The following is a 9,873-nucleotide window of genomic DNA, read 5'->3' on the forward strand; positions in this document are numbered from 1 at the left end:
GTTTAAGGCAAAACTTACAAAGCAACCAGAGCCTCCTTGCCAAATCTCCAACCGTTTGTACAGTTGGTACTTTGCTGCCCTTTCTCCTATCCAAATGATAAGTGCCACAAGTCAGGTGTGTGGCACTCCGGTCCTGGTGTCTTTAAAATGGCAATTTCAATCACACAAGAATGGCAATTTTCAGTGGTAGACGGCAAGTTTCTGTCAAAAATAAACTGAAGCACGAACGTTTTCATGCTTAGTAAGTTGTCATCCTCGCATCACTAAACCTGATGTCGAAAACGTTTGGATTTGCCATGTGCTCGGACCTGCCATGTGACACTTATCATGGTCCTTCTTCTATCAATCGAAAAAGCGGCTATCGGGCTTCCTCTAAAAAAATCCGGCCGTACATGAAGTGATTTCCTAGGTACCACCTACCAGCCAATTATTCCTTGTTGATCAGAAGTATATTGCTGCTTTTCGGCGTGGTTGCTGACCATCCAAACTTCTGAGACCCCTTTTCAGCCTCAAAATACGCCTTTTACTGATTTGGGAGTGCTTTTGTGATCACGGGTTACTTCGTAGGCGTGCAAGGTATGTTCGGTCGGTTCGGTCGGTGACTAAAGATGTCGGGTTAAAACATCCAGAATAGTATTTTCGTGCAAAAAGAAAAAGAGGAGAAAAAAACATCTGAAACAGTAGAGTCTAAGAGCATCTACAAACGGACAACTCATAAGAGCATCTACAGCCGGATATGTCAAATATTGCCCCTCAAAGACCCGCGGACGGGTCCGGGCGCGTCCGCAGGCAGTGACCGGGCACGCCTCAAATTACACTTGTTGCATCCGGATATCTCATACTAGATTCTTTAATCCATACGAAGACATGCAGACGAAATAAGCCTACGTACTACGTCCGGATCTCCTGCTGGATCTCGGACGGCGCTCCGTCATGAGCATAGCGTAGTAGGTGTTCTTCGTATGGACCATGGCGGACCGCCGGAGCGTGGGCAAAGCACCGGAGTGGGAGAGGGAGGAGGTGGATGGGCTCGGATTGGCGGCGCTGAGAGGGGGAGGTGGATGAACTAGGGTTGCGGGACTCCGGCCGGGTTAAATAGACGGATTTCCTCTCGGGTGGCGAGCCGAAGCGGCGCCACGCGGCGTTCACACCACCGTGACGGAGGAGGCGTTTGTCGGACCACCGGGTTTCCGGGCAAATCCGCGTGGGACCCCTTCGTTAGTCCTACATGGCGGGCATGCTCGTGCGCTCCCATATCCGCCCCATTTTTTAGGCTGGATATGAGGGGTGCTGGTCACCCCAGGCATTTGAGGCTCGTTTGAAAGGGTCGTCTGGGTCAGAAAATAGTGACTGGTCAGTGACTGGGCGGGCCACCCGGGTGTATGAGGCGGGTTTGAGGTGCTCGGTTGTAGATGCTCTAACCGCCCCAAACGTCCTGATGAGCTACACGGTGAGCGCCCGGACAAGTTTTGGCCACCCAATCAGGCTCCCCATAGTCGGGCCAGACGCCTAGCCTGACCGGCACTTCGCATGTCGAGCCCATATATGGGGAGGTCCAGATGAGCCCGAGCACGCCTATCATGTAGGACTGACAGATAGGGCCCACACGGAGATGCGGAGAGACAACTGTTCTGACAGGCGCCTCCTTCGCCCCGCGTCGCGTGGCGCCGCTTTGGCGTGCCGTCCGAGGGAGGAAGCCAGCTATTTAAACCGGACAGTGGCGACAGAACCCTAGTGATGTAGGGTGGAACCCTATGTGGACGATCTTTCACGTTTGGAGTGGATCCTATGGGGAATCACGAAGAACACGCAGAAGCACAAAGGGGAAACACAGGGAAAACGAGAGAGAGGATCACTAAACCGACATAGAATCAATCACACGAGTGCTAGATCACTGACAACATAGAGTGACATATGATCCACAATCAACCAAGGTAGGGATACAAAGGAACAGTTCTTCTCCGTACGGAGGTCTTGATGGTCTTCCCTAGAAAGGGGCCTTGAATCCGCTTGGGGGATCTTCTCCGAAGAGGTCCTGAGCTCCGAGGAGAAGTAGCCAAGTGGATGAGCAAGGCTCTTGTGGGGACTGATTCTCCGGGTATTAATTCCCAAAAAATGGCCCTTGTACTCATCAGCCCCAGGATAACTGTTAGCTGATGAGGCACCAACTTGATACAGAAATTCCAAGCAAAACATAAAATATGTAGTACAAGACCATTCTGATCTGTGAGTACAACAAATGGTTTCTAGTGGTTGATGGCGGAAGCGGGCTGTAAAACATCACTGTCTATGGGACTCCATTTCCCACAGAAACAGCTGACCAGGCTAGCTCCTATCTTCGCGAGACTGCTATCACCGTTGCTTAGGTTCCGGGGCTGTCATCATGTCGCTTCTCTCTGTGCAAGAAATCTGGCCAAGACAATAGCCAGCGACAAGCCAGTGAGTACTTTGAATGTACTCGCAAACATAATGAACACGGGTATAATATAATAACGATGTGCTAAAAATAATTTATACTCATGACGTCAGTCACAAAAATATAAATATAACTCTGATGCGTGTAAGCATGTTATATATGAATATGTAATATCATAGAAGTATTAAAAAAATAATGAAATAAACAACAAGCCTGCCACAGTCGGGCATCTGAGCGACACCGCATAAAGGGCTTTAAAAAAATGCCACAGTCGGGCGTCTGAGCGACACCACATAAAGGGTCTTAAAAGAAATGTCACAGTCGGGCGTCTGAGAGACACCACATAAAGGGCTTTAAAAGAAATGTCACAGTCGGGCGTCTGAGCGACACCATAGGAAGGGCTTTAAAAGAATAACAATCATAGTGAATATCCAGGAGGTAGAACCGTCCCAGGGATATTCGATAATACCAATAATATCATGGGTTAGTCCACAACAAAATAATAATCATCATCATCACATGTCACAAGTCGTGATACCAGTTCTGATTTAACAGTTTCACCTCCGAAGACCGACACTAAGACCGACACTCGACCCATCCCAGACTGTAATCCTTAACCATGGACACGGCTATTCGAATAGGTTTAATCTCTGCAGAGGGTGTACTCTTTACCCACGAGTAACGGATTTCTTTAGTCCATCGGGACTAATTCCGTCTACGGTCTTTTTGTTGAAAACACACCTAACTTGCACACACCAGCTTAACTCACACGTGTCTGGAATCACCCAAGACACCTGTCAAGCAAACTCTAAGTGGGGAGGCTACAACCCCGCGTAGCATGGGATCGAATTTATATTGCGCGCTCTAAGGGGTGGCCTCCCCTCTCGGTCTCAACCGGAAACACCCATGCCCCCGGACCAGGTGGCCTGCCTACCAGCTACAACCGGTATCTTCCACCCTGGCCTCTTTGTACGGTGTGTGCTAGGAAGAGGTTGACAACTTACTGAACCGTACTCTACTTGTTGTAGAGACGAGTGGTAGTACGAAACAAGTATGGGGGTTATTGGAACAAGACTCGATCTATGGTCGACTCAGGAGGTTTAGGTATTCCCTGCATGATTAGCATAACGAATATATTTCAACCAACAGAGTCACCGCTCATATTACCTTACCATGCCATACCAGACATAACCATCCCGACGGAGACCGGCGACAAACTCATGCCTACCCAAGGCAGAGGTTTTCCCGGGTTTCTGCCGGTATGCATGCAAGGCACATGAGGATGATTATCATCATAAGTGTGATCATTTCCAACAGCATGGAAATCACAAATATGCATCCATGCACATGATCATCTCACATGAAATAACAATTTCTCAAAAAAAGAGGTAGTGTGATAAATGTGTCAACAAACACTCAAAAATATCATGTCAGGGTTCAGAATTCTTGCCTTCAGGTCAAGGGAAGGCAGGGTGCATTTCAACCTCTTGAAATATTTCTCCTTCCTTCAAAGTCCTATTTTAAACATATAAAAGAATTAACACACAAAAATAAAAATAGCACAAAAAGTTGTTTGGAAAATTTTTTCAATTAAATCTTAAAATAAACTAGATCAAATTTGAGAGAGGTAGGAAAAAGAATTAATTCATTTGGAGTCATATTTAAAAAGATAAAGCCAGTCAAAGATTTGGTCAAAATCTGTTTTTAATAATAAACAGAAAAGAAAACGCTTCGGGCAGAATACGCCTTCAAAACGGGGAGACGTACTCGGGGTCTTTACGCTTCCACTTAAACGTGTGGAGGCGGGGCTGGGTCACTGACAGTGGGTCCAGGGGGCCCACTGGTCAGGTTTGACCAGTCCCCACTCCCTCCTCTTCTCTGCCCGAGCAGAGGCGGGGCGTCCGGCGATCGTCGCCGGAGAACGGCGTCTTTTCGCGGGCATCTAAGAGCAGGGATGGATCTGCCACTCCTAGGCGGTCCTTCCGGTGGCCGCAGGGTCGCCGGAGGTGGAGGGAGTCGCCGGCGGCGAGCTTCGCGGCGGAGGGGGCTTCGGGAACAAAGTGATCTTTGGGCTGCGGTGGTCTCCGACCAAAATTGATCGAGGGGTTGCACTCGCGAGAGGGAGGGAGAGTTCTTGGTGGAGAGATTGGAGAGGGAGAGGCCCTGGTGGTGATGGAATCGACCGGGGCTTGGCGGCGACCGAACTGGCCGGACTCGGGGAAGAAGGCCTTCCCCTCCTCGAATGTTGGCCAGGGTAGCTCTAGAAGGATCACTGGAGGTTGATCGAGGACTTGATTGAGCTCTGGGGCCCTTATATAGGCAGTGGAGGTCGGTTCGAGGCGGCCGGCGATAAGGACGACGGCGAACCGCCTCCCTGTAGCGTCAGGGCGTCGTGGCGACGACGGTAGCTAGCCGACGGGCGAGCGGATAAGCTTGCGTTGTTCACAGGGGCAGGTGGCAAGCCGGGGTGGCTTGGGCGGCGCTGGCCTGAGCAGGGCTGTCGAGCGGCCGTGGCGGCTAGTCCTTGGCTTGCCGGGGACGCGGCGAGGCTCTGCTTGGCGCGTTGCGGTGAGGGGGACATGTAGCGCGCAAGGGGACACGGCGTGCCGGCTGCGGTCGGTCACGGGCTGGGGTGAGTGCGGGGCGTGACGCGGCGGCTCGGGCGCCGCTCGTGCAATACGCGCGCTCTGGGCGCGTCTAGTGCACGCACGGAAGGTGTTTGACACAATGCCGTGGAACGCTACAGGTCACAGGTGAGGTTGGCAAGCAACATAACTAGGCTAGTGATAGAGGGAAGCTCAAGGGACACGGTGGTTTGGTCAGGTTGTCATGTTCATAGTGTATACTTGAAATCCTGCCAAATCAGTCCATGCACTCCAGGTGTTTGTCAAAATTCCAAAGGCACCTAGGCTATTCTTGGAGGGGCCAAATCTTCCAGATCAGTGTCTCCTTGGATGCACAAGAGGGTGGTGAGGTTAGTTGGTGAAAAGCACAAACTTGCTAGTGCAAGTTTTGCAGAACTTCAAATCTGGACAGGATGTGAGTGGCATTATTTCATAAACCAAAAATATGCCAATGGTTGCATGCTCCTGGACTTAGGGGTTTAGCATGGAGGACTACAAGTAGGAGAAGGAATCTAGGGCCAAAGAGTAAGCAATGATAGGGATGCTGTACAAACCATCATGATGGACCAAAATGAAGATTAGGTTGATTCACTCAAAATTTTCAAAGAACATCCTTGGATCTTTGCATATAATGGAATCGTATGCTGCTACTGACATCCCATAATTTTGGTGGAAGCTAGAAACAAATATTTAAAAGGGTTGCAGTGCAAAAATGCCTATTGGACAAGAGAAGAAAAACATGTGTAATACTCAAAATATGCAATGAAATAAATATATTAATGCACAAAAGTGATTTAGAGGCATCACACGACATCTCCAAATTTTGGTGGAATTTTTAGTTAAATTTGTCAAATGGTTGTAGTTCAAAAAGAGCTCCAAAACTTAAAACAAGTCATTTTAATGAATATAGCTAAGGGTGAAATAATTTAATAAATAATCCTACTGATTAGGAATTTGTTTTAATGAGATGGCATAGAAGTTCAATATGTTTTGAAGGATCCACCTGGGAAAAATAAATCCTTAATATTAAAAGAAAGGTTTTGAAATCAACAGAAATATTCTTGCAGGCAAAAATCTTAACTCTTGGCAAAAATTTAATAACTAAAACCTGATTAAATTTTTGGGGTGTTACAGTTACTACCCCCCTTAAGAAAAAAATCTCATCCTCGAGATTTGCTAAGAGCCGTTGTGAAAAACAAATGCTCCATATGTGTCCGAGCGGTTGTGAGTCTGCTGCCGTGGTGCTGCGTAAATAAAAATAATCCAAGCAGTGAGGGGATAAACGATGCAGCAAATTCTGGAAGAAGAAAATCTCATTCCAGGATTTTTTTGCGGTTACACAGGTTGCTCACGAAGAAAACCACTCACAAACGTAAAAACTAAATACTCGACTCGTCGCACAAATTCGAGGTACCATGTATAAGTTACAACATAATAGTAAATGCTGAAATAACAACTACAACAGTGACGTCTAAAATGAGAATGGTAACTGGACAGGGTCCCGATAAAATGTCTCTGGTAAAGGGATATACTCCTCCTCAATTGGAGGAAGTGGATTGACCAGTCGATGTATGAGTCTCTCCGGATCGGGCCTCAGTGGTCTGCCGATTGCAATCTGAGGGTTCAGATCAGTGAGATTCTGGAGATAATCCATCACTCGCTGATTCAAATGCTCTTGCGCGATGATATACTGGATAAGGTTGGCCAGTACTGGGTCTCTCTCAATCCGTCCACCGGGAAAAGTCGTTACTCCCCCGGGTGCTGCACGGCTCGGAAAGTAATAATATCCTCGTTCGCGGGCATAGGGTACTGCGGATCGAAGACGAGCAATCGCTTCGTTCGCAGCAGCTTCTATGGCCAAGTGTGGGGTCGGCATAGATTTCCCCATGAAGGAAACTTCCGTTGGATCTTGGTTGGGGTCTATGGGAGGAATGTGTACTGCTGCCCAATATTCCGAGGTGGAAAAAGTGATTCTTGATTTGAACAGCTCGTACTGGGGTGGCTGGGAAGAACCCATGGTACTGTAGGTAAAGTCCCACAATATTTTGACAAAGCTACCCGGGGTTGCATCTGGGGTTCTCAGATGAATACTGGGGCTCGGCATGACAGGAAAAAGGTTGTGAGGGTGGTGCACAAGGTGACGGGTGCTGGGTAAGGTCACAAGGTGGCCCTTATATAGCAATGGAGCTGGGTCACTTTACCGTGGTGAAAGGTAATAAATATGCCAGATTAGCTCCAAAGGACGGGGTCAGTGTCAGGAGATATACATATCTCATAAAGAGACGTGTTACTGTGCGTGTCGTCGGGGTTGGTTTTGGTAGCTGTGCCCGGAAAATGTGCACTATGTGCTGACAAAAATACGCGAGGCTACCATTAAAACAGGGGCACAATGATAGGCTGCGTTAATACACAAGATTACGTGATTACAAAGCGGGGATACACTGAGACTCGGCACTACTCGTACAGCTTAGTCTACCTCGTTTACGTCTAAATGGGCGTGCCTGGTGGATGTCGAGGCTTCTCCACGGGTCTCACTGCCGGGATTAGTCGGAGATGGTGGAGGAACTGCAGGGTCGGGGTAGCGATGATGACCATCGCGTGGATTGTTAGCCACAATCCCGTTGGAGTGTGTTCCCAAAAGGCGTTGAAGCACTTCTGGGGTCACCACAGTATCTTGGATGATGGCTGGGGCTGACCTCAGGGTCTCGATCGGGTGTCCGAACAGCACGACTGGGTTGTCAGCATCAGGCTCGTCTTCTCTTCTTGCTGGGGCTCGACGAACCAGCTCTCCTCGAGCTGCGATCAGATCAATAGTGATTTGATCAAACAATGCCTCTAGTGCACTTACATAGCGCACTAGGTGCAACAATGCGGGATCTGTCTCGTGATCTCCGTTGGCAACTTGGGATGGTCTACCATACCCTTCACGCCTGGGGTAGTAGTAGAACGAGCGACAGTTAACTCTGGGCGACAACTGCCGAAGTTGAACTATAGCTTCTCGAGCGGCTAGCTGGATGGCTTGTGGCTCGAAGGAAGTTGTTCTTCTGGTGAACCTGTAGGGGCGTTCTGGCGACAAACCCCTACCATAGATGTGCACAGTGGCCCAGAATTGGCGGTCTTCACCGCTCATGGGTCCTTGGTACACAACATATTCTAGGGGCTCTTCTAACGCGTAGGCACGACGGGTGAGGTTTGCGAGTATGGTCACGAAACCTTCAAGATTGGTTGTTGTGGTCTCATTGTGCACTATGGGACCAGGAATTGTGGCTAGGTTCGGGAAGAGGCCGTGCTAGGCCGGGTTGAGATTAGCGTGCCCTTTTATAGAAAAGGGAACGGAGTCTTCCTTCGCACGCTTGCGAATGAGATATTTTTGCCATCAGTCATTTGCGTGTGACCGACAGCCTAGACTGATAGGTTGGGCACCAACTACCAAAAGCGTCGGAATTACTGTGTGGCTATCTTGCACGGGAAGCTTGGGTGGGGTTTTGGTTAGGGTCTGTTAGGTTCGTTTACCTAAGTTATCTGACCTAGCTAAGATAGGATTAGCCAATGGTCAGCCTGGCTCTGATACTAAGTCTGTGGGGACCGATTCTCCGGGTATTAATTCCCAAAAAATGGCCCTTGTACTCATCAGCCCCAGGATAACTGTTAGCTGATGAGGCACCAACTTGATACAGAAATTTCAAGCAAAACATAAAATATGTAGTACAAGACCATTCTGGTCTGTGAGTACAACAAATGGTTTCTAGTGGTTGATGGCGGAAGCGGGCTGTAAAACATCACTGTCTATGGGACTCCATTTCCCACGGGAACAGCTGACCAGGCTAGCTCCTATCTTCGCGAGACTGCTATCACCGTTGCTTAGGTTCCGTGGCTGTCATCACGTCGCTTCTCTCTGTGCAAGAAATCTGGCCAAGACAATAGCCAGCGACAAGCCAGTGAGTACTTTGAATGTACTCGCAAACATAATGAACACGGGTATAATATAATAACGATGTGCTAAAAATAATTTATACTCATGACGTCAGTCACAAAAATATAAATATAACTCTGATGCGTATAAGCATGTTATATATGAATATGTAATATCATAGAAGTATTAAAAATAATAATGAAATAAACAACAAGCCTGCCACAGTCGGGCATCTGAGCGACACCGCATAAAGGGCTTTAAAAGAAATGCCACAGTCGGGCGTCTGAGCGACACCACATAAAGGGCTTTAAAAGAAATGCCACAGTCGGGCGTCTGAGCGACACCACATAAAGGGCTTTAAAAGAAATGCCACAGACGGGCGTCTGAGCGACACCACATAAAGGGCTTTAAAAGAAATGCCACAGTCGGGCGTATGAGCGACACCACAGAAAGGGCTTTAAAAAAATAACAATCATAGTGAATATCCAGGAGGTAGAACCGTCCCAGGGATATTCGATAATACCAATAATATCATGGGTTAGTCCACAACAAAATAATAATCATCATCATCACATGTCACAAGTCGTGATACCAGTTCCGGTTTAACAGTTTCACCTCCGAAGACCGACACTAAGACCGACACTCGACCCATCCCAGACTGTAATCCTTAAACCATGGACACGGCTATTCGAATAGGTTTAATCTCTGCATAGGGTGTACTCTTTACCCATGAGTAACGGATTTCTTTAGTCCATCGGGACTAATTCCGTCTACGGTCTTTTTGTTGAAAACACACCTAACTTGCACACACCAGCTTAACTCACACGTGTCTGGAGTCACCCAAGACACCTGTCAAGCAAACTCTAAGTGGGGAGGCTACAACCTCGCGTAGCATGGGATCGAATTTATATTGCGCGCTC

Source organism: Triticum dicoccoides, chromosome 6B (assembly GCF_002162155.2).
Source record: "Triticum dicoccoides isolate Atlit2015 ecotype Zavitan chromosome 6B, WEW_v2.0, whole genome shotgun sequence".
Classification (NCBI taxonomy): domain Eukaryota; kingdom Viridiplantae; phylum Streptophyta; class Magnoliopsida; order Poales; family Poaceae; genus Triticum; species Triticum dicoccoides.